The following is a 20139-nucleotide window of genomic DNA, read 5'->3' on the forward strand; positions in this document are numbered from 1 at the left end:
GCTCCACCTCTGGGTCCACTGTGTTTCCTTCTTTCCTCCTGGCTTCTTGCACTGGTGAAGAGCAGGCACCGCGGGGGCTCAGTCCCCATCCCGCCACCAGCTACGTCACTTCCTCTGCTTCTCCTCTGTTAAGCCAAGGGCGATAATTCCAAGTCTCAGGCTTGTCATGAGAAGTCAGCAAATTCGTGTCCGCAAGTGCTTCGAGTTAAGTGTCGGCAACAGGGGGTGCAATGTAAGTGCGAGTTACTCTCCATCGTATTACTTTAGACAGTTTGTATGCTATTTATTTATCCCTAAATGTGTAAATATGGCTAAATCGGTGTTTTAAAACTTTTTTTTTTTGCATTGTGGTCCTGACAGTATCTCAAGAAAGCCTTGGACTCTCCCTAAAACATGCACATACTCTCAAATTTTCTTGAATCACACAAAGTCTCTGGGGTCCCTGTGTGCCAGAAATCATTTCCTCCCACAGGAAACATCCTACATAATGGAAAGATAGAAATGACCTTGAGATCCTTAAAGGAGTCACTGCCTGAGAGCCTGGAGGATGGAGACCGATGGCCGGCAGCTCTGGCGGCAGGCTGGTGTCGGCCACTAGCTTGGAGCTCGCTCCCCTCCAGCATCTGGCTGCTTCTTGTCCTCAGGCCTCTGCGTGGGCTTAAGGAGTGTGAAAACCTTGCACGGTATACCCCGGAATGCCAGGAGTTTTTCATTCATTGTCTGTGAGGTCCAAGAAGGCAACAGGTCGTGTCACAGTCAGATTTGCATCTCTGTATCAGAATAGGACTGGCCCAGAGAAGATGCCTCATGAAAGTCAGTGAATGAATGAATGAATGAATGGACACCAGAGGCTCTGCTCAAATCTTGGGTGGGGGTACACTCCTGAAAACAGCAATGATCTCAGCAAGTACCTGTTTAAATGATAGAGGAAAAACTCTCTGACCTGGAAGTCCAGGGTTGAAGAGGAGAAGCACGGGGCTTGACCATTTCTCTCTCCCCCAGAAATGCTAGTGGATTTCACTGCTCCACCTGGGGCTGCTGCAGGGGCAGGGTCGAGGTCCCTGAGGGGGAGCTGCTTTCCCAGCATCTGAGCAGTGACCTGAGCTGTCCCACAGTCAAGAGCCCCACTCCCTTGGAACCCTTCCTCTGTCACATTGCAGCCTGAGACCCAGTCCTTTGCAGATGTCCTGGTTTCTTCCTCCTCACCACTCCCGACCTCTTTCTCATTCCCTGGACTCCAGGGGGAGCTGGGATCTTGCCCTCAAAACAGGCTGTCATTGTTTATCAGTTGATGGTCAATGTAATAATGGTTGTTAGGAAAAATCGGGGAATGCGCAAAGTCTAAAGAAGAAAAGAAAATCATTTGTAAACCTGTCATAGCTAGATTTAATTTATTTACTTCCAGTCTTTTAAAAAAAAAAAAGGGTGTGTTTTTTAAACACCTGTCGACAATGAGGCTCTTCCTGTCTTGGTTTTGATGGAGGCACAAAGACAAAAAATGCTACAGTCCAGAAACCCCCGCCCCATGCAGAAATTTCCACAAAAGGGGGTCAAGAACTGGTCTCCCGACGCTTAAATGCTTTACTGGCACGAAGGAAGATTCAGAAGTGGGGAGAAGGTGCAGACAGGAGAGGGATTACAAAAAGAAGGGAGGGGAGGGTCCCCCCCACCCAGCCCTGTTGAGAACAATGCGGTCACGGTCTCAGGGCCAGCATGGTCCCATTCTGGTGAGGGCCCTCTTCCTGGTTTGCAGACGACACCATCTCGCTGTGCCCGCACATGGTGAAGGACAAGGAAGCTCTCTGGAGCCTCACTTTTAAGGGCACTAATTATGCATAGGGGGTCCACCCTCCTGACCTAATCACCTCCCAAAGGCTTCACCTCCTGACATCATCATCTTTGGGGGCCAGGATTTCAACCTGTGAATTTGGGGGGGACACAAACATTCAGACCACAGTAAAGGCCTTCAGTGGGGGATTCATAAAACACAACGTGCACACCTATAATCGGGGGGGGGGCCCAGTTCACTGGGACCTGCTGCTTGTCTGAAACATCTGCCAGGTGCTGGTGGGCTGGTCAGACTTCCTGGGGACTCCCTGCATCAACTTCTTATTCCTCTCTGACTCATCACCTCCTGCCTGGCTTTGAGCTGGGTGGATACGCATGCGCCCGGGTTACGTAGTACCGGTAACAAACCACCCCCAATTTAGTGGCATAAAAGAGCATCACGCATTCAAACCACCACATCTTATGTCCCCACTAGATTCTGGGCTCTTTGGAAACAGGGACAGAATTTTATTCATTTTTCCCTCTGTGTCTGTCCCCTTCCCTCTAACGTTCGACGTTCAGCCCAGAACCCCTGTGTGGGGGTCTTCTGTTTGGTGATTTAACCGTGTTATGTTCTCCTAGGGATCCTACAAGGTATGCTTTCTCCCACTAACCAGCGGAGCGAGTGGAGGCCAAGAGAGATTAAATATCTTGCTTGTGGTCACACAGCTGGTACATGGGAAGCTGGGGTTTGAGCCTGGTGATAGCTGGTACCAGAGCCCAAGATCGTAGCCTCCACTTTTGACTCTTACTATTAGAAATGGGGTGATTAAGCTCAGCATAGCAGCCAGCCAGTGCCCACGATGCCCCCCCCCCCACCTTTTCCTCCAAGGGAACTGGGCTTTCTTTAACTGGGTGATGCTGGGGACTGGCAGCCACTGAGGGAGACACCATGTGTCACCCGGACCCTGCTAATTCCTGCAGCCACACTCAAGGTCACAGGATGGAGGCACTTCCCCCATAAGACCGCATGGCGGCTGGGAAACTGAAGGATTTGAGGCTTTTTGCCCAAGACCGACATTCCTCAAAATGTGGTCCGGGGTCCTCCATAAGTGGGTACTTGTTAAAAGTGAAGGACCACAGGCTTTCCCTCAAGTTTCTTGAATAAGAAGCCTGGGGCTGGCTTAGAGTGGGTCCAGGAATTGCATTTTAATGAGCTTCCCAAATGAGTCTTGAAAAATCAGCCACTTGTCTGGAAGCAAGGGCTGTTCGGGGCGTAGTCCCTGTAGTTTGACGTTTTACCACGAGAGGGCGCGCCACCACTTCTTAATTGCACAGGCGGCTCCACAGACGGGCAGTCCTATAACACTTATCCCGGGGCTTTGGGTGAAAAAAGGGATTTTGTGTTTAGGAAAGCACAACTGTTCCTCTGCTACTCTGAAAGAGCATTAAAGCTAGCTCATTTAGGCCAAACACCTCCTCTTTCAGAGAGGGACAGAACTTGTCCAAAGCAAGTAAGTGGCAGAACTGGGCTCAGGAAACAACGCACAGCTCTGTGCACACCACCACAGACCTCCTTCCCCTCTGAGCTCAGACTTGACTACAGCTTGGAGGAGAAATAGAAACACCCACTGATCCTTGCATCCATTCATTCACTTGCTCAATCATTCCAGCTATTTACTGAGCTCCATCATCAATGAGCAACCTCATTATGTCCTCGTTTGCAGGCTCGGGGGAGGGTAGGCAAACACTCCGCTGTAGCCACACACAAGTATGCGGTTCTGAAGGGGAAGGTCAGGAGTTAGCATTGACCATATGGGGATTTGCTGTCACCAGGGGCAGGGAGTGGAGGTTAGGAGGGGTTTCCTGAGGAATGGACATGAGCTAAGCAAATGACTCCAAGATAAAACAAGGAGTTGGCGTGGGGGTACAGGGTTCCAGAAAGGGGAACAGCGTGCGCAATGTCTTGCAGAAGAATGAGGCATGGAATGATGACGGATGCGAAGATGCCAACGTGCCTTTCTTTCTGTTCTCAGCTTCACTTAATAAACTTTCACTTCACTTCACCTTTTTGTGTCCAGGAGAGATTCATTCTCCAAGAGACAAGAACCCTGCAAATTTGCAACATTTAGATCTTGGCAAATTTGCAACATTTAGATCTCTGTTTAGAGTGTGGTCTGTAGTCGGTTACATCTGGTCTACATGCACTTCTGTCTCTAGAATCTCTGTCTCTCTACGTAGACAAGGGTGATTTATGTTATGGCTTATATTGTATCCCATTAGATCAGGTTTCTCTCTGACACTCGAGCACATGCACTCCCGCGGGCACACACACACAGGGAGGACAGAGAGAGGATGCGGAAGCCATGACATTCCTGGACCTAACTTCACGGGGTTTTCCTCCCACAGGAAACCAGCTGGTGAGTGGGCCTCAAGGAGCACCCAGACATCTGTATGAGGCCTTTAATCAAGGCCTGAGGAGGTGTCTTGCTTGCTGAGTGGCACAGATGCAATCAGTCGGCCACGGGTATACACACACATAGACACCATAGTCTCCAGCCGGTGAGAGAGACATCAAGGGACCCCGGCTTTCTGCAGGCAGCCTCACATGACTCGAGTCCTTGCCGAGACAGTGTGCAAGTCCTTGATGCGGTGAGGGCCACTTTTCTCCAGGAAGAACTTTCCAGATCCTTTTATGCTATTTCTTTCTTGGCAGCCCCTGACTTTGCGGTTTGTCACCAGGCACCCCTGAGCCACTGAGGTTGGGGGTCTCACATCCTTTGCCAGTGGAGAGGGCAGGCACAGGGAAGCAGGACTTCTTCAGGAGCTGGCATTTCCTTTGGGAGATTTAAAACTGCCGGTGTGCCAGGAAGCATTCAGCAAGATGTGCCGTCCTTCCTGATCCCACAGACCATAGGCTCTCTCCACGTAGAGGCCACCAGAAGAAGGTGACACTTTGGCGGGCTTGTCTTCGCTGAGCCCGAGCAAGTTGAGGTTTGGGGCACAAAAGGAGAAATTCCAGGGGACACCTCCATCTCCATTCCCAAGCATCCTGCGGCTCCAAGCGGCCACACTGTGCAAACTTCGCAGTGGATAGACCTGCCATCAGGTCTGGCCTTGGCACTTGCTGTTTGCATGCCCAGAAGCAAGAGATTTCTTGTGGGCCTCAGTTTCTACATCTGGAGATTGAAGATTTCCCTACCTATCACAGAAGGTTGTTCTGGGGATTCACTGGAAGAGGAACCTTGAAAAGCTCTGTGAACTTCAAGTTCTAGCCCAATGTATGGCACGTGGATGCTCTCTGACCCCTTGTCAGCTGGTGCACTTTAGCTGAAAAGCCGTGTTCCCGCTATGTCTTCCATTTTTTTCCAGAAGCTCTGTCCTTCACTGAGATCTCCTTTCACTGACTACATCATCAGGTCCCTGAGGGTGCATCTTTGGCCACATACTTCCGGATACGCTGCTTTCCTCTCCCCACCATCACCTTGCTGAGGGTGAGTGACCCTGCTGTGTGCTCTTGACTTCCCTCCCAGGGCATCAGCGGACTGGACCATGGAAGCACCCCCCACCCACAGCTCGTCCTCCCTCCCATGAGGGTTGGTGGTCTACGGAAGGCCCCAGAAAAATGCCTGTCCTGGCCAGTGACCAGTGACCAGTTGGATTCCCTCTCTCCGGGGGGCACAGGGTACATTAGCGGAGGGCGATGAGGCTGGGGAACCGCGAGGCTGATGGGGAGCTGGGGAGGTAGAGGCGGGAGCAGAGGCAACAGAAGTGGGAGAAGCTGAGTCACCTCCAAGGTGGTGACATGCCTCCCTCCTAAGAGCGTGGCACTTGGCCAGTGCCTCCCAAGGCTGTTCCAGTTCTGTATGGGAGCTGATGGTGCCGCTGCCAGGCTCCTCCCTCCCTCCCCGAGTTCCTTGGGGCCCCTTACAATAAACCTCCTTATCGGAGGTGTCTGAGTGTGTCTTTATTTTTATTTTTATTTTTTATTTTTTGTTATTCTTAACCAGTCACATACCATCAGAGTTGTAGAAAGCCAGCCCCGGGGTTCCTGCCTTCCAGTGACACAGTAACGGTGAAATGAGGTGACAGATGAGAAGGGGCTTCCCTCAAGGCAAACACCACGTACAGGCCACAACACCAGCTGATACTGAGCACCTCCGTGGCAAACACAGAATTGTTCTGTTGAATCAGCCCCGCTCCCCTCGGAGCTTAATACAGCTGGCATCACGCCCATTTCCCAGATGAGGAGACTGAGGTTTCCAGAAGTCACCTGATTTGCCCCAGGTTGCCCAGTGAGAAAATGGCAGAGCTGGCCTTCAAGCTTGGTCTAATTCCAGTTTCAGGGCTTTCATCCCTCAACAACACCGGCCCCCAGGGAGCCACTTGCTTGTCTACTCAGCACAGGGCTGGGGCTTCAGGAATCATCATGTAAACAGCCGCTGCTGGTGGACTGCTCACTTCAGCACGAGGGAAACTGACCCTTCGGGCTGCGTCATAAGCAAACCTGCTCTTGCTCTATTCCCTCCTGATCCCGCTACTATAAATTATTCCAAACTCATTTTCTGTAAGTTCTGGGCCTTTCCCCAGGTTTGGCGAGTGTGTGTTAGAGTGTCTATAAGGGCACCAAGACTCAGGGTCTGTCCTATGAGGCAAGGAGCTCTTGGTTTAGAGCAGGATTTCTCAGCTCAACACTATTGACATAGGGGCTAGATCATTCTTTGTCAGTGGGCCGGGAGGGGTGCTGTCCTGTGCACTGTAGGATTTTTTGGTAGCATTCTGGGTCTCTCCTCCGTAGGGTCTAGTAATGCCCCCTCAGTTGTAACCACCCAAAATCTCTCCAGACGTTGCCAAATGTCCCCAGGGAGGCAAAATTGCCCCCATTTGGGACAGGCTGGAATAGAGAAGCCTGAGGTTTTCCCAGCCAGGACCCTGTTAGCTTTGGTTTCTGCCCGAACTTGTGAATCGTCTACAAAGCACACACATGAGCCTTACTTTCTCTCTCTGCCTTTCTAGCCATTTCCCCAGGCGGAGCGGAGCCTTTGGGCATCCATCTTCCAGGTGCATTTGCATCCCTCATGGAGGGGCAGACACGAGGCTTGGAGAAGACAAGGCGTCGGGCTGCCAGCAGATGGCACAGAAATGCATCCAGGGCCTCTGAAGACCTGGATTTTTTTCTGTGTGTCCTGATTAAACACTGAGAACCAAATAATGTTGGGGCTGAGGGGAGCTTTAATGCCCTGGCTCTCAATTTGGGGTGAGTTTGCCCCCCAGGGACCATTTGGCAATGTCATTGAGACATTTTGGGTTGTCACAATTGGGGGATTGGGTACTATTGGCATCAGGTGGGTAGAGACCAGGGATGCTGCCGAACACCCTACAAATGCCCAGGAGAGCGCCACCACGAGGAATGTCATCTGGGCCCTGGTGGGGAAACCCTGTTTTCTGATGTTATGACGGGTGAGCACAGGGGCCACTTGACTGCAGGGTGGCGTCCTACCATGGTTCTGAGATGGGATGAGAATTCTCTGTGATGAAGATTTGCAAGTCCAGTGGGAGTGCTCTGGAAAAGCTGGCTGAACTGGATTGAATCAGCCCCTCCATGCCTGAAGACGGGCTACAAAGTGCATTTTGGCATGGCTTGTGGCTGCCTGGAGCTCTAGATTGAGAAACACAGGACTCAGTAGGCAAGAGTCCTAGGATCAACTAGTAATGTCTGCCACAGGTGCAGAACTGGATGATCAGAAAATCATACTTTTTGCTGATCCTAGGAGAGATACCAGAATACAGACTGGGAAGGAAAAGATCCCATTAGAGAGGATTTTTCTTATAAATCATAAGTCCTCTGAATTGATTCATGGAAAACAGATAACCATCAAGATGCGTGCAGAGGGTTGCAGACAACAGTGGAAATGGTAAACAAGAAGGCTTCTGGATTCATTTTCCTCCTTCTAGCTGTGTTTTTGCAAATCAGTTTGGTATGTTACATTGTTGCAGGATGGAGAACACATCATCCACCAGAATTACTCTCATAGGGATTTCTGTCCTTGAGGAAGCCCTGAACAACCTCTCTAGGCTCTTGCTCAGGTTGGCTTGTCTGGTTGCTCAGTCCCTGTGGGTGTTGCCTCCCTTGCTCCCCCCCCCCCACCTGTGGCATGTTTGAAGCCAGCCCTCCAATATACTCTGACTTCACAGTCTTTGCCTCTGTTGGGCTTGGCCAAGTGCAGTCACCCATGCTAGCTTCGGGTTGCTCGTCTGTGAAGTGGGAGTGATAATACTCCCCTTGCAGCTCTGTTGGACGTATTTCTTGAGATTAGCAGTGGGGAGGTGTTTCCTACATTTTGAAGAGCCGAACGGCTGCTCGGAATCATCCGTGAACCGGGCAGCAAGTTACGTGCTGTTGTCACATTCTTGTGACGAGCATGAAGGCGAGGGTTTTGTTGCTTGTTTTGTCTTTGTTCCCTCATCCCCCAAGGCCCTGAGGCTGATAAACCTCTGGAACTTTCAGCCTCAGCCCCCTGCTGCTGTCATTTAATCGTCTCCTTTATGTTTTTACCAGATAAAGATGGCCTTGGCTGGATTAACTTTTCCGGGCAATGCTATTGCAACATTTGAACTGGGTTTACAAAGCCTCGCCTCCCCCACTCCTGGAGCATCTGTGGGTCTGACTCCCTGAGCCGGCGGGGCCTCCCATGGCAGCTCCCATGGCCCACCAGGGGTACTTTTCATTGTGCCTTGATCCGGAGATGGGACCCTTAACCTGCACCACATTCCTGAGGGCGTGCGAAGGGTTAGAGCCCATTCCCTCTGCTCTCTCTCTCTCTGCTGAGGGGTTCTGGGACCACGCCGCTGTCCTTTGCTGGGATGGGGCTGCGATAAGGGAGTTGGGGAAGCAGGGGCGGGAGGTGAAGGGGGAGCGATGGAGGCTCGTCCAAGACCCGGAGAACCGATGACTGCCCGGCAGGAGCAGAGTTGACAAGACTGTTAGGGGCACAGTTCAGGTCCCTCTGGGGAGCAGGCTTCTGAACAGAGGCCTCTGAGGCCAGGTAGTATCTGGTAGGATCCAGCCTGGGCTTCTGGAAGGGGTGCAGTCTGCAGAGGTTATAGAGCTCAGCTGTTTCCAAACAACTGGTGACAATTTAAATCTCTCCATGCCTGAGCCTCAGGGTCCTCCTTTATATAAGTGGGGACACCTGCCCCATGCGGCTATTAGGAATAGATTCAATCATGTGCATACCCTGCTGGTGCATGATGGGTGCTCAATGCTTGTCGCTCTCCTTGTATCACACCCATTAAGTTGCATTAAAAGAAGAATAGAATCTAGGATAAGGGACATTCTTCTGCCTGTTTCCAACCTTGCCTGGAGCCCAGTTTCCCGTAGAGGGTGGCCCCTTTCTGCAGGCATAGACAGGGGACCATAGCTGGAAAATAGGACAAGGGTGATGAGGGCTCTCAAGATGGTGTCCTGAAGCCTGGGTAAAGAGAAGGTGGCATTTACACTGGACAAGAGATGAGGTAGGCGCGTGCTGAGGTGCATTGTGAAATGTCTGAAGGCCAGCCAGCCCTGCACTCGGCCAAAACTTACCAAGTGTGTCCCCATGCTAGCAGCATGTAGCGTTCTGGGAACACGATGCCAGGCAGAGTCCTCTCTCCCAAGGAGCTTGCAGACTCTGCAGGCTTCCCAGAGTTTAGGAAGGACCAGGCTTTGCCACTCCAATGTCCAATGGCCTCTTATTTCACTTAAGATGCTACTCAGAGTCCTTACAATGACCCAGAAGGTCTAGAATGACCAAGCTTCTACCTACTTTCCCGCTTCACCTCCTACTACCCTTCCCTTCACTTATGTCCCTCCAGCCTCACTACTCTTCTTTCTGTTCCTCCAAAATGCTAAGCTTAGTCATACCTCAGGACCTTTGCATAACCATCTTATTCCTCCTGCCAGAAGCGCACTTCCAAAGTGGATTTTTCTTGTCATGCAGGTCTCTGCTCAAATGCAGTGTCCTTTCTTTTCCTGCCACCACTGTGACCAGCAGTGTCTGGGAAGGAATCTGGGTCCCAGAGTGAAGTTGGTGTGCAGCAGACCCTAGCAGCCAGCCGGACACTCACATGCGGCATGAAGCTTGGCCAGTGAGGCAGGGAAGGGGTAGTGATCTGGTTTGATGGAGCCACTGGGGAGAAATAGCAGAAAATCAAGAGATGAGATTAGAAATGCAGGTTGGGATGGCACGGAAAAGGACCAGGCATCGGACAGGGGGGTGGAGGGGTGGGGTGTGCCCTGGGAGTGGAGTCCCTGAGGAATTCCAGAGGGGCTGTGAGCCCGGGAGGCCAGCCCAGAGCTTGCCTCGGACAGGAGTTAGCACATCACCTCCATTGACACACTGGAGAAACGAGGCACGTCAGATGGGATTGTGGTGGTGGGTGGAGGGGGGCTTGCATCCGTGAGGCTGGCAGAAGTGGAACTCTGTGGCCCATGACATCCTGCGGCAGTCTATCTGTGGCAGTAAACACAGAAGCTTTGACTTTCTTTATCAAGTACTGGGCTCTGCAGAGTACTTCACACGCATGGCAAGGATCATGATGCCGGGTAACACCTAGGAGCACCTCCCCGAGGATTGGTGCTGTTAAAATCCTCGTTTCACAGAGGTTCATCTGCTGGGTAGATTGCAAACATAGCCCCGGCTCCTCACGTCTCCCTGCGTGCGCGCCCTCGGCACGTAGATTTGCAGTGTCCTCACAGCCCACTCCCGATTCCAGGTTTGGCCAACAGATTGAGGCGGAAGAGATGGTGTGCGAGTTCTCAGCCCCGGCCTTTCGTGTTTCCATGTGAGTTCCTGAGTTAGGACTGCGAGAGGCCAGCCCTGGGCGGCTCACAGAACCCGTGGCTAGTAGCACCCCCAGGCTCAGCTGCCTGCATCCGTGCCCTCCCCCCATCGTGCCCTCTCCCCCTTCTCCTCCTTCCTCTCCTCCGCCTCCTTCTCCCCACCTCCTTTTCCTTCTTCCAATGCTTTATTTTTCTCTCTGACCACCAACCGGTTTATCCCCCTCTTTGTCCACAGGGCAGAGTGAAGCCACCAAGAGCGCCGGGCTTACATCTTTTATTCCAGAGAACGTCAGACTGAGCAGGACTTAGTTTGGACTCCACATCCCAGGGGGAGGAGGCTGAGGGGCCCAGCTTACGTCTGGAGCTCCCCTGGGACCAGCCAAGTATGCGTTGAGTTTGGGGACACGCTGTACCATACGGCAGCTGCCAGGGTAATGGCAGAGACCCAGGGACGGGGATTGGGAAGTTTCTGGAAAAGGGGGTTCTCAGCAAGCAGAGACCATAGATGTCCGTTACAGTTATTTAATTATTTTAAAGTTAATGAGTGCACAGCATTTAATTGAATAACAACTTTTCATATCTATGCATAAAGTGTCTGCTTATATACATTATTCCATTTCTTAGTATAACACCTACATTTCCTCACACAAAAAAAGAAAAATATGACCTACAAAAACCTCCCTGTTCATGTTTGTCTCACAATCCAAACCCCCGATGTTCTCTTTTCTACGCACTAATATGCGTAAGTAATTGTTATGCCAGTAATGAGAATGTTCTTTTTTTCTGGTGTCACTCAGAGGAAGACGTCTCATGGTAATGATCCGTGGTGTTTCCCCAACCTCCATGAACATGCTAGAAGCCACTGAATGGTGCCCTTTGAGTGCTGGAGCTGTATGGAATGTGAACGATCTCTCAACAAAGCTGTTAAAAGAAAAAGTCCATGCCTTCACCCATCCAATCGATATCTGTTGGGCATCTACCACCCACCAGCGTCGTTCCAGGCCCCGGAGGAAGGGGGCGGAGATGTCCGTTCTTGTGGACAGGGAGAGAAGGGGGAGACAGATGGCAGAAGAAATAGAATAGCAAGTGCCAGGGAGGAAAGCCAAGCAGGAACGGAAGGTGGAAATAGGGCATTAAGATTTGCTACTAGGTCACCAGGGGACCCAACACTGAAGCTGATATTTGAGCAGAGGCTCAAGGAAAGAGGACACAGACCTGGGGTCCTAGGGTTCCAGTCCGTCAAGGCCCAGGTGCATCGCCAGGTGTCTCGCTGTCCGGCTTATGTTTCTCCACCGTGCTCCATGGCAGCCCAGACGTCCTCAGGGCCCAGCCAGTGAAGGTGCTATGGCAGAGGTTGTCACCTCCAATTTTCGCCCCCGTCCCTTTTAATCAGAGAGCCCCGCCACTCTGTGTTTATGATGTCAGAGGAGCACGTAAAATTAACGTTTTAAAAAATAAGTGTGCTACAAAATCCAAGAAGGTTGAAGACCACTGATCTGGGTGTCGGGATGGGGACAGGGAGGGGAGTGGCCCCAGGAGAAGAATATTACGCCAAGGTGTGAGTAACACTAAGGTAGAGGCGTGACAGGTGTCCTGGGTCGAAAAAGATACACTGAAGTCTTAACCCCTAGTATCTCAGGATGTGAATGTATTTGGAGACAGGATCTTTATGGAGGTAATCAAGTTGAAATGACATGATTAGAGTGGGCCCTAATGTAACTGGGGTCCTTCCAAAACAGGGAAAATTGGAACACGGAGGCAGACACGCACAGAGGGGAGCTGACATGAACAGACATGGGGGGAGCATCACCAGATGACAGAGACAGCGACTGGCGTGTCGCAGCCGCAAGCCAGGGGAACCCACGGACTGCTTGGGGCCCCCAGAAGCTGGGAAGGGGCATGAAAGAGATCTCTCCAGAATCTCCGAGGGAGCCCAGCTCTGTTGGCACCTTGATCTCAGACCTCCGGCCTCCAGAACTGTGAGGGAACCCGTTTCTGTTGTGTAACGGCCCGGTCTGTGGTTCTCTGTTACAGTGGCCCCAGCACACAGACACACCGGGTGCTGTGGGCTCCAGGAGTCGGTGGCGGGGAGAGGGGACTTCGGTCACGGGGCACACTGGATCTGGATCCCGAGAGCGAGGAGGATGCTTCCCGGTGGAGAAGGGCGGTCTGTCCGGTGAGTATCACTACAGCCAACAGCAGGTGCCAAGGGCCTGCCAGAATGTGGCACAGCAGTCGATCCGGCTTCAGGGTGTGGTCAGCCCAGGAGATTGGTGGCATCGGGGACCTGGTGATGTGAGAGAGGGAGGGGGCGGGGTGACTGCCAGCATCTGGGCTGGGTGGCTGGTGGACAGGGGTGGGGTTCCCTGGGATCACACACACAGGCAGAGGAGGGTAATAAGGACCGGGGATGGGGGAGGCCCCCTGGGCCACCCCAGGGCCTGGGAATGTTTGATGAGATATCCAGAGGCTGCTGGACAAAAAAGACCTGGAGAGATGCATCCTTCCCATGGCTGGCTTCCTCCCCGCCTTCAGCCCTCCACTCCAACATCGTCTCCCCAGAGAAGCTTTCCCACAGTACCCCTCTCTGTCTGGGGCGGTTACCCCCAAGTTATTCTCTGACTCCAACCTTGTCTGTTCTCACAGCATTTGCATCATCTCGTTCATGCACGTGCTCATTTCCGTTCTGGGTCCCCACGTTATTTGCTCTCAGATTTCAATTGCCCGGCACAGTGTCTGCACACAGTCAGGGCTCGCTCCAGATCTGCTGAGTGAGGGAGTCCAGGAGAAGGCCGGGTGTTGCTGGGGTACAAGATGCTTGGTAGGGATCAGCACCTGCGAACGGAAGTGGGAGGAAGCAAGGTGGGCGGATGGGAACGTGGAAGAGCGATGCCGGCCAACAAGGCTTTGGCCAATTCCTGAGCTCAAGAGGGAGCACCATTCAGTGGGGTTGGCCCCTCTTGGGTTGAAACAGCCGGGCCTTTTAATGCCATGTCACTCAGTCACTGGACACAGCCTGCCTGGGGAACGGTGGCCCCTGAAGGAGCCAACAGCTGGATGCTGTCTGCTGACCCCATTCCCCAGGGCCGAAGGCAGCGCGTCTCCACATCCACCAGACCCGGGCTGGACACACAGGTGCTGACACGGGAGGAAATGCTGAGCCCCAGATAGGCTGTGATCCGTGCCTCAGAGACATGCTGGCCGAACACCACGGGAAGAGGAGGGCGCGACCTCTTCTTCTAATCAAGCAATCAGGGAGCCTTCTGGGAGGTGGTGGAATTTGACTTGAAGGGCTCATTTGTGTGGAGGCTGGAGTGGAGGGGCTTCCAAGAGAAAGGGCAGCCCTGGGGCAGGGAGTGAGGATGTTCGTGGGGCGGGATGTGCAGTGTAGACACATGATTAGCCAAAATGCTTGTAGAGATGTGCGAGGAGGCCACACACGGGGGGGGTGCTAGATGGCGGGCTGGGGGCTGGGAGATAAGCACTTGCCCAGCAGTGGAAGCCACCTTTGCTTCTCTTTCGGGAAGGGAACCAGTGTCCCTCGGGGCTGCTTGGGGAACGGGACCAGATCTGCAGGACAGGTGTGCAGGTGGCGGGCCCATCCCGGTAGGATGGGACGTTAGGCAACCACTCCAGCATCCAAACTCTGTTGGAAGAAAAGAGAAGTTCAAGGAAATGTCTGCATAGGGAATTGCCCTAGAAACTGCTGGGAAGGACAGAATAGAAACAGGATCACAAGTGGCCCAAAAAGTGACAGGAAAAATCTGCTTTCGATCACAATCCCCCCAGAGGCGGATTGGAGCTTTCATCTTCTGCAGCAGTGCTGATGGCTGTCGCTGTCACCCTCCAGGGTAGGAGATGAGAGCTGCTCACACATTCTATTCCTTCCATGAGAGAGCGAGAGTGTCGGGAAAGCTGGAGACCCAGCGGCCATGCCCCATGCCTCCTTCCCCAGAGCCCGCCTTGCTGTGCAGTGGGGCTTCTGCCAGCAGTGGGCACTCCAGCCTCCCCGGGGCTGCTGCCCTCTGGGACCCCTGACTACACCTGCCTGCTCCCTCCTCCCTCACTCCTCGTCCCAGGCCCAAGTCTGAAGCCCCAAAAATTCCCCAGACCTTGGGGACCCTGGACTGACGTCTCAATTCCTTCGCCAGGCTCCAGCAGAGTGCAGTGGAGGAATTACGTGCCTGTTTTCCTTTTGTTAAATTTCCAGAGTGGGGACTTAATTACCTAGGTCAGCAGACCGGCAGAGCGGAAGTACAGGTGTGTTACAGGCATTTCTCTGAGTGAAGTCCAGATGTAAGCAGGTGGCGCCACTGTACCTCCCGTGGGGGGAACTGGATCGGTGGCAGCCTGCGGGAATTCTCTGAGCCTTGCGTCCCCGAGCCCAACACAGTGCCAGGCACACAGACGCGGTCAGTAAAAACTTGCAAGCGGATGAATGAGTGAATGAATGAATGGTAGTGGAGGGCAGGCCAAGGGGGGGAATTCCATCTTGTGCACCCAGAGCCCCATTTTCTGCCCTTGTCCCACTCCAGGAACCCTCTGCTATTTCCCCCGCCTATCCTCAAAGGCCACCTGGCTACCTCCAGAGCCTTATTCCCACTCAGGGATAGGTAACCAAGGATAGGTCGAGCTGAGGGCCCTGAAGATTTAAGTGTATTTTAATGTTAAGATGAAGAAAAGGAAGGAGCGCCTGTGTGGTGCAGGCAGTTGAGCATCTGACTTCTTGGTTTTGGTTCAGGCCATGTTCTCAGGGTCATGTGATCGAGTCCTATGTCAGACTCCGCACTCACTGTGGAGTCTGCTGGAGGTTCACTCTCTCTCTCTGTCTCTGTTCCTCCCACCTCAAAAAAATAATTCATTAAAAAAAAGATGAAGAGGGTGCCTGGGTGGCTCAGATGGTTAGGCATCTGCCTTCGGCTCAGGTCATGATCCCAGGGTCCTGGGACCGAGTCCTGCATCGGGCTCCTTGCTCAGCAGGGAATCTGCTTCTCCCTCTCCCTCTGCCTCTCCCTGTGCTTATTCTCTGTCTCTCTTGCAAATGAATAAATAAAATCTTAAAAAAAAAGATGAAGAAAGGGAAAATAAGTTTTTCTTTTCAGTCACATGACAATTGTCCTTAAATAATTATTAGGGTAAGGATTTGTTTACTGTCAATACTACCATCACCACCACCATCCTCACCACCATCACCATCTCCACCACCAACACCATCTCCACCATCATCAACACCATCACCATCCTCACCACCATCACCATCTCCACCACCAACACCATCTCCACCAACATCACCACCATCACCATCATCACCATCATCATCACCGTCACCATCTCCACCATCATCACCACTATCACCATCATCACCACCATCACCATCTCCACCATCATCACCACCACCACCATCATCATCACCACCACTACCACCACTTCCACCACCACAAGTTACAACCTATATGAAGGTCAGGACTCTGGTGCTCCTGTGAACTATTGTATTCTTAATGCCAGGTATGGATTAAATGCTTGGATCATAGTATGAGCGAATGAGGAAGGGAAGGATGAAGGAAGACCAGAGGGAAGAAGGATGAAAAAAAGAAAGAAAGGGAGGGAGGCAGACACAGTGATGGCTCGTAGGCTCAATGTGGAGACAGGCTTGGAAACCTGTAACTTTTCTACACAGAGAAGCACAGTGGTTAGAGCAAACCACAGACCCAGGGCTGGGAAGCACAGTACCAGGAGTGATCAGCTCTGTTTGGGGAAGGGAGTTTGGAAAAGCCTGGAGGAAATCATATCTAAACTGAATTGTGAAGATAGATGAGCATCTCCAGGCGGACCAGAAGCAGGTATTGCAAGCCCAGGGTCCAGAGTGTAAAGATAGGAAGGGCTTGTGAGTAGGAAGAAGGCTAACACACTGGGCCCTGGCAGAGTATAAAGACAGGGGAGGCTGAGCTGGTGGGTGGGTAGAGGGGATGGGGAGTGGTAGGTGCTGACATTACAGCAACACATCTTAACTATTGCTATTTTTAAAAACTTGGATTTTCTTTCATAGGTAAAGGGGTTTTGATGAGAAAAAGGACATTTGTTCATTCATTGGTTTATTCATTAATTTATCCAGCAGTTATGTATGAGTGCCTTTTACGTGCAAGGTCCAAGGGCTTATAGCAAGGAATAAAGCCACAGAACCTATTTAAATGATCTCATCGACTCTCACCGTAAACCCAGCAGGTCCTGACTGTTTATCCACTTGATTATTGTGGATAAAAATGGCTTCCAAGCCTTAAGTCAGTATTTCCATAATTATTCTTCACGACACACTCTGTGTGGGGAGCGCATAGTCCATTTTCAGCTATTAAGGACTGCAGCCAGAATTCAAAGCCAGGCTGGTCTGACATTAAAACATGATCTTTGCCTTTCAAAGTGTCTCTGCAACAGGTGAATGAGGCTCTAATGCTGTTGCTTTAGACATCTCAGCCATTAGGTGGGTTAAGAGCATTGAGATTTTGTGTGCGTTCAGTTCTTATTTAAACTCCAGTTCGTTAATATCCTGTGTAATATTAGTTTCAGGTGTACAAATAGTGATTCAGCACTTCCATACATCACCCAGGGCTCCTCACAACAAATGTCCTCCTCAGTCTCCATCACCTATTTCACCTATTGCCCACCCCCCTGCCCTCTGGGAACCGTCAGTTTGTTCTCTAGAGTTAAGAGTCTGTTTCTTGCTTTGCCTCTCTCTCTCTCTCTTTTTTTCTCTGGCTCTTTTGTTTTGTTTCTTAAATTCCTCATATTAGTGAAATCATGTGGTATTTTCGCTTAGCATAATACTCTCTAGCTCCATCCATATCATTGCAGATGGTAAAATTTCATTCTTTCCTATGGCTGAGTAATATTCCATTGTATATATACCATTATTCTATTGTATGTATACACACCATCAGTTGATGGACACTTGGGCTGTTTCCATTACTTGGCTATTGTAGATAATGCTGCTATAAACATCAGGGTGCATGTATCCCTTTGAATTAGTACTTTTCTGAATAAATATCTAATAGTGCGATTGTTGGATCATAGGGTAGTTCTTTTTTTAATTTAAATTCAATTAGCCAACATATGGTACATCGTTAGTTTCAAATGTAGTGTTCAGTGATTCATCAGTTGCATATAACACCCAGTGCTCATCACATCACGTGCCCTCCCTAATGCCCATAACCCAGTTACCCCATCCACCCACCCCATTCCCCTCCAGCCACCCTCAGTGTGTTTCCCAGAGTCAAGAGTCTCTCATGGTTTGTCTCCCTCTCTGATATTTTTAGCTTTTTGAGGAACCTCCACACTGTTCTTCAGAGTGGCTGCACCAGTTTGCATTCCCACCAACAGTGCAAGAGTGTTCCCCTTTCTCTGCATCCTCGCCAACGCCTGTTGTTTCTTGTGTTGTTGATTTTAGCTATTCTCACAGGTGTGAGGTGATATCTCATTGTAGTTTTGATTTACATTTCCCTGATGATCAGTGATGTTGAACATCTTTTCATGTGTCTGTTGGCCATCTGGATGTCTTCTTTGGAAACATATCTATTCATGTCTTCTGCCCATTTTAATTGGATTATTCATTTTGTGGGTGATGAGTTTTAGAAGCTCTTTATATATTTTGGATACTAACCCTTTGCCAAATATGTCATTTGCAGATACCTTCTCCCATTCAGTAGGTTGCCTTTTAGATTTGTTAATGGTTTCCTTCACTATGCAGAAGCTTTTTATTTTGATGTAGTCCCAATAGTTTATTTTTGCTTTTATTTCCCTTGCCTCAGGAGATGTATCCAGAAAAAAGTTGCTAGGACCAATGTCAGAGAAAATACTGCCTGTGCTCTTTTCAAGGACTTTTATGGTTTCAGGTCTCACATTTAGGTCTTTAATCCATTTTGAGTTTATTTTTATGTATGCTAAAAGAGAATGGTCCTGTTTCATTCTTTTGCATGTGATTGTCCAGTTTTTCCAACACCGCTTGTTGAAAAGACTGTCTTTTTCCCATTGCATATTGTTTCCTATTTTATCGAAGATTAATCAACTATATAATTGTGGGTTCATTTCTGGGTTTTCTATTCTTTTCTATTGATCTATGTGTCTATTTTTATGTCAGTACCATGCTGTTTGATGACTACAGCTTTGTAATATAACTTGAAGTCCAGAATTGTGATGCCTCCAGCTTTGCTTTTCTTTGTCAAGATTGCTTTGGCTATTCAGGGTCTTTTGTGGTTCCATACAAATTTTTTTTTCCCATACAAATTTTAGGATTGCATGTTCTAGTTCTCTGACAAAAAGCTGGTGGTATTTTGATAAGGATTGCATTAAATGTGTAGATTGGTTTGGGTAGTATAGATGTTTTAGCAATATTCGTTCTTCCAATCCATGAGCATGGGATGTCTTTCCATTTCTTTGTGTCTTCTTCCATTTCTTTCATCGTGTTTTATAGTTGTCAGAGTACAGGTATTTTGCCTCTTTGCCTGAGTATATTCCCAGGTACCTTATGGGTTTTGGTGCAATTGTAAATGGGATCAATTCCTTAATTTCTCTTTCTGCTGCTTCGTTATTGGTGTATAGAAATGCAACAGATTTCTGTACATTGATTTTGTAATCCTGTGAATTTACTGAATTCGTTTATCCATTCTAACAGTTTCCAGTGGAGTCCTTTGGGTTTTCTCCATAGAGTATCATGTCATCTGCAAATAGTGAAAGTTTTACTTCTTCCTTGTTGATTTGGATCCCTTTTATTTCTTCTTGTTGTTTGACTGCTGTGGCTAGAACTTCTAGTACTATGTTGAATAAAAGTAGTGAGAGTGGACATCCCTGTCTTGTTCCTTAGTTTTCCCCTACTTACAGTGAGACCATTGGGATATTTTTGACACTTACTTGGATGCACTTGCTGTGGACAATGCTTTCAGCCTCCCTTCTTTTTCCCCGTGCTTAATGCAATGGCAGAGTTATCTCCTGCCAGTATGTTCCTGTTTCCCTGGAGAAATCAGAGGCTCCTGGTCAGAGCCACTGAAGCTTAGAACCCACTCATGGGCTTTTATTCCCTCCCAGTCCTATGCTGCCTTTCAGCTGGAATGGTCTCGGGAGAAGTGGGGTGTCAAAAGCTGGGAGGGGCCCTGGAAAATTAGGGAGCCCCCAGGCACCTGGGAAGACAGTCTTTACCTCCTCCTGGCTGGTGGCTTGCTAATGTCTGAGAGGACCGAATCCCATAGGCCCAGTCTGTTGGGCATTCTTCTTAAGTCTGGGAAATCACTGATCCCCAGGAGAAAAAAACAAAGCTCCCAGTACTGAAATGGGGAGGGGCAGGGAGGAAAAAAATGTCAATCTGACGTGTAGAAAAAGAAGACAATCAACTTAACACACATATGCTGGGCAACCAAACACACAGACGCACCGGGACTGTGGTCATTGTATTTCTCCCTGACTCCTGTGTCAGGTGCACAAGGTTGTGGTTCATGTCGGCTTTGCTCGCTGCTGTGTCCCAGGGTCCAGTATACAGTTGGTGCCAAATACATGTTTGTGAATAGATG

General features: G+C 50.2%; 1 protein-coding gene across 1 annotated transcript in view; it reads left to right on the plus strand.

Annotated features, from left to right (window-relative positions):
• Window positions 1-5144: 5144 nt before the first annotated feature.
• Window positions 5145-20139, plus strand: part of SERPINA12 (serpin family A member 12) — a 38330-nt gene continuing 23335 nt past the window's right edge. Inside the window, exons 1-2 of the mRNA XM_027571250.2 lie at window positions 5145-5261; window positions 12623-12764. The gene's annotated coding sequence lies outside the window, so the exon portion shown is untranslated. The remainder of the gene's footprint in view (window positions 5262-12622; window positions 12765-20139) is intronic.

The sequence above is a fragment of the Zalophus californianus genome, chromosome 6 (genome assembly GCF_009762305.2).
Source record: "Zalophus californianus isolate mZalCal1 chromosome 6, mZalCal1.pri.v2, whole genome shotgun sequence".
Taxonomy (NCBI): domain Eukaryota; kingdom Metazoa; phylum Chordata; class Mammalia; order Carnivora; family Otariidae; genus Zalophus; species Zalophus californianus.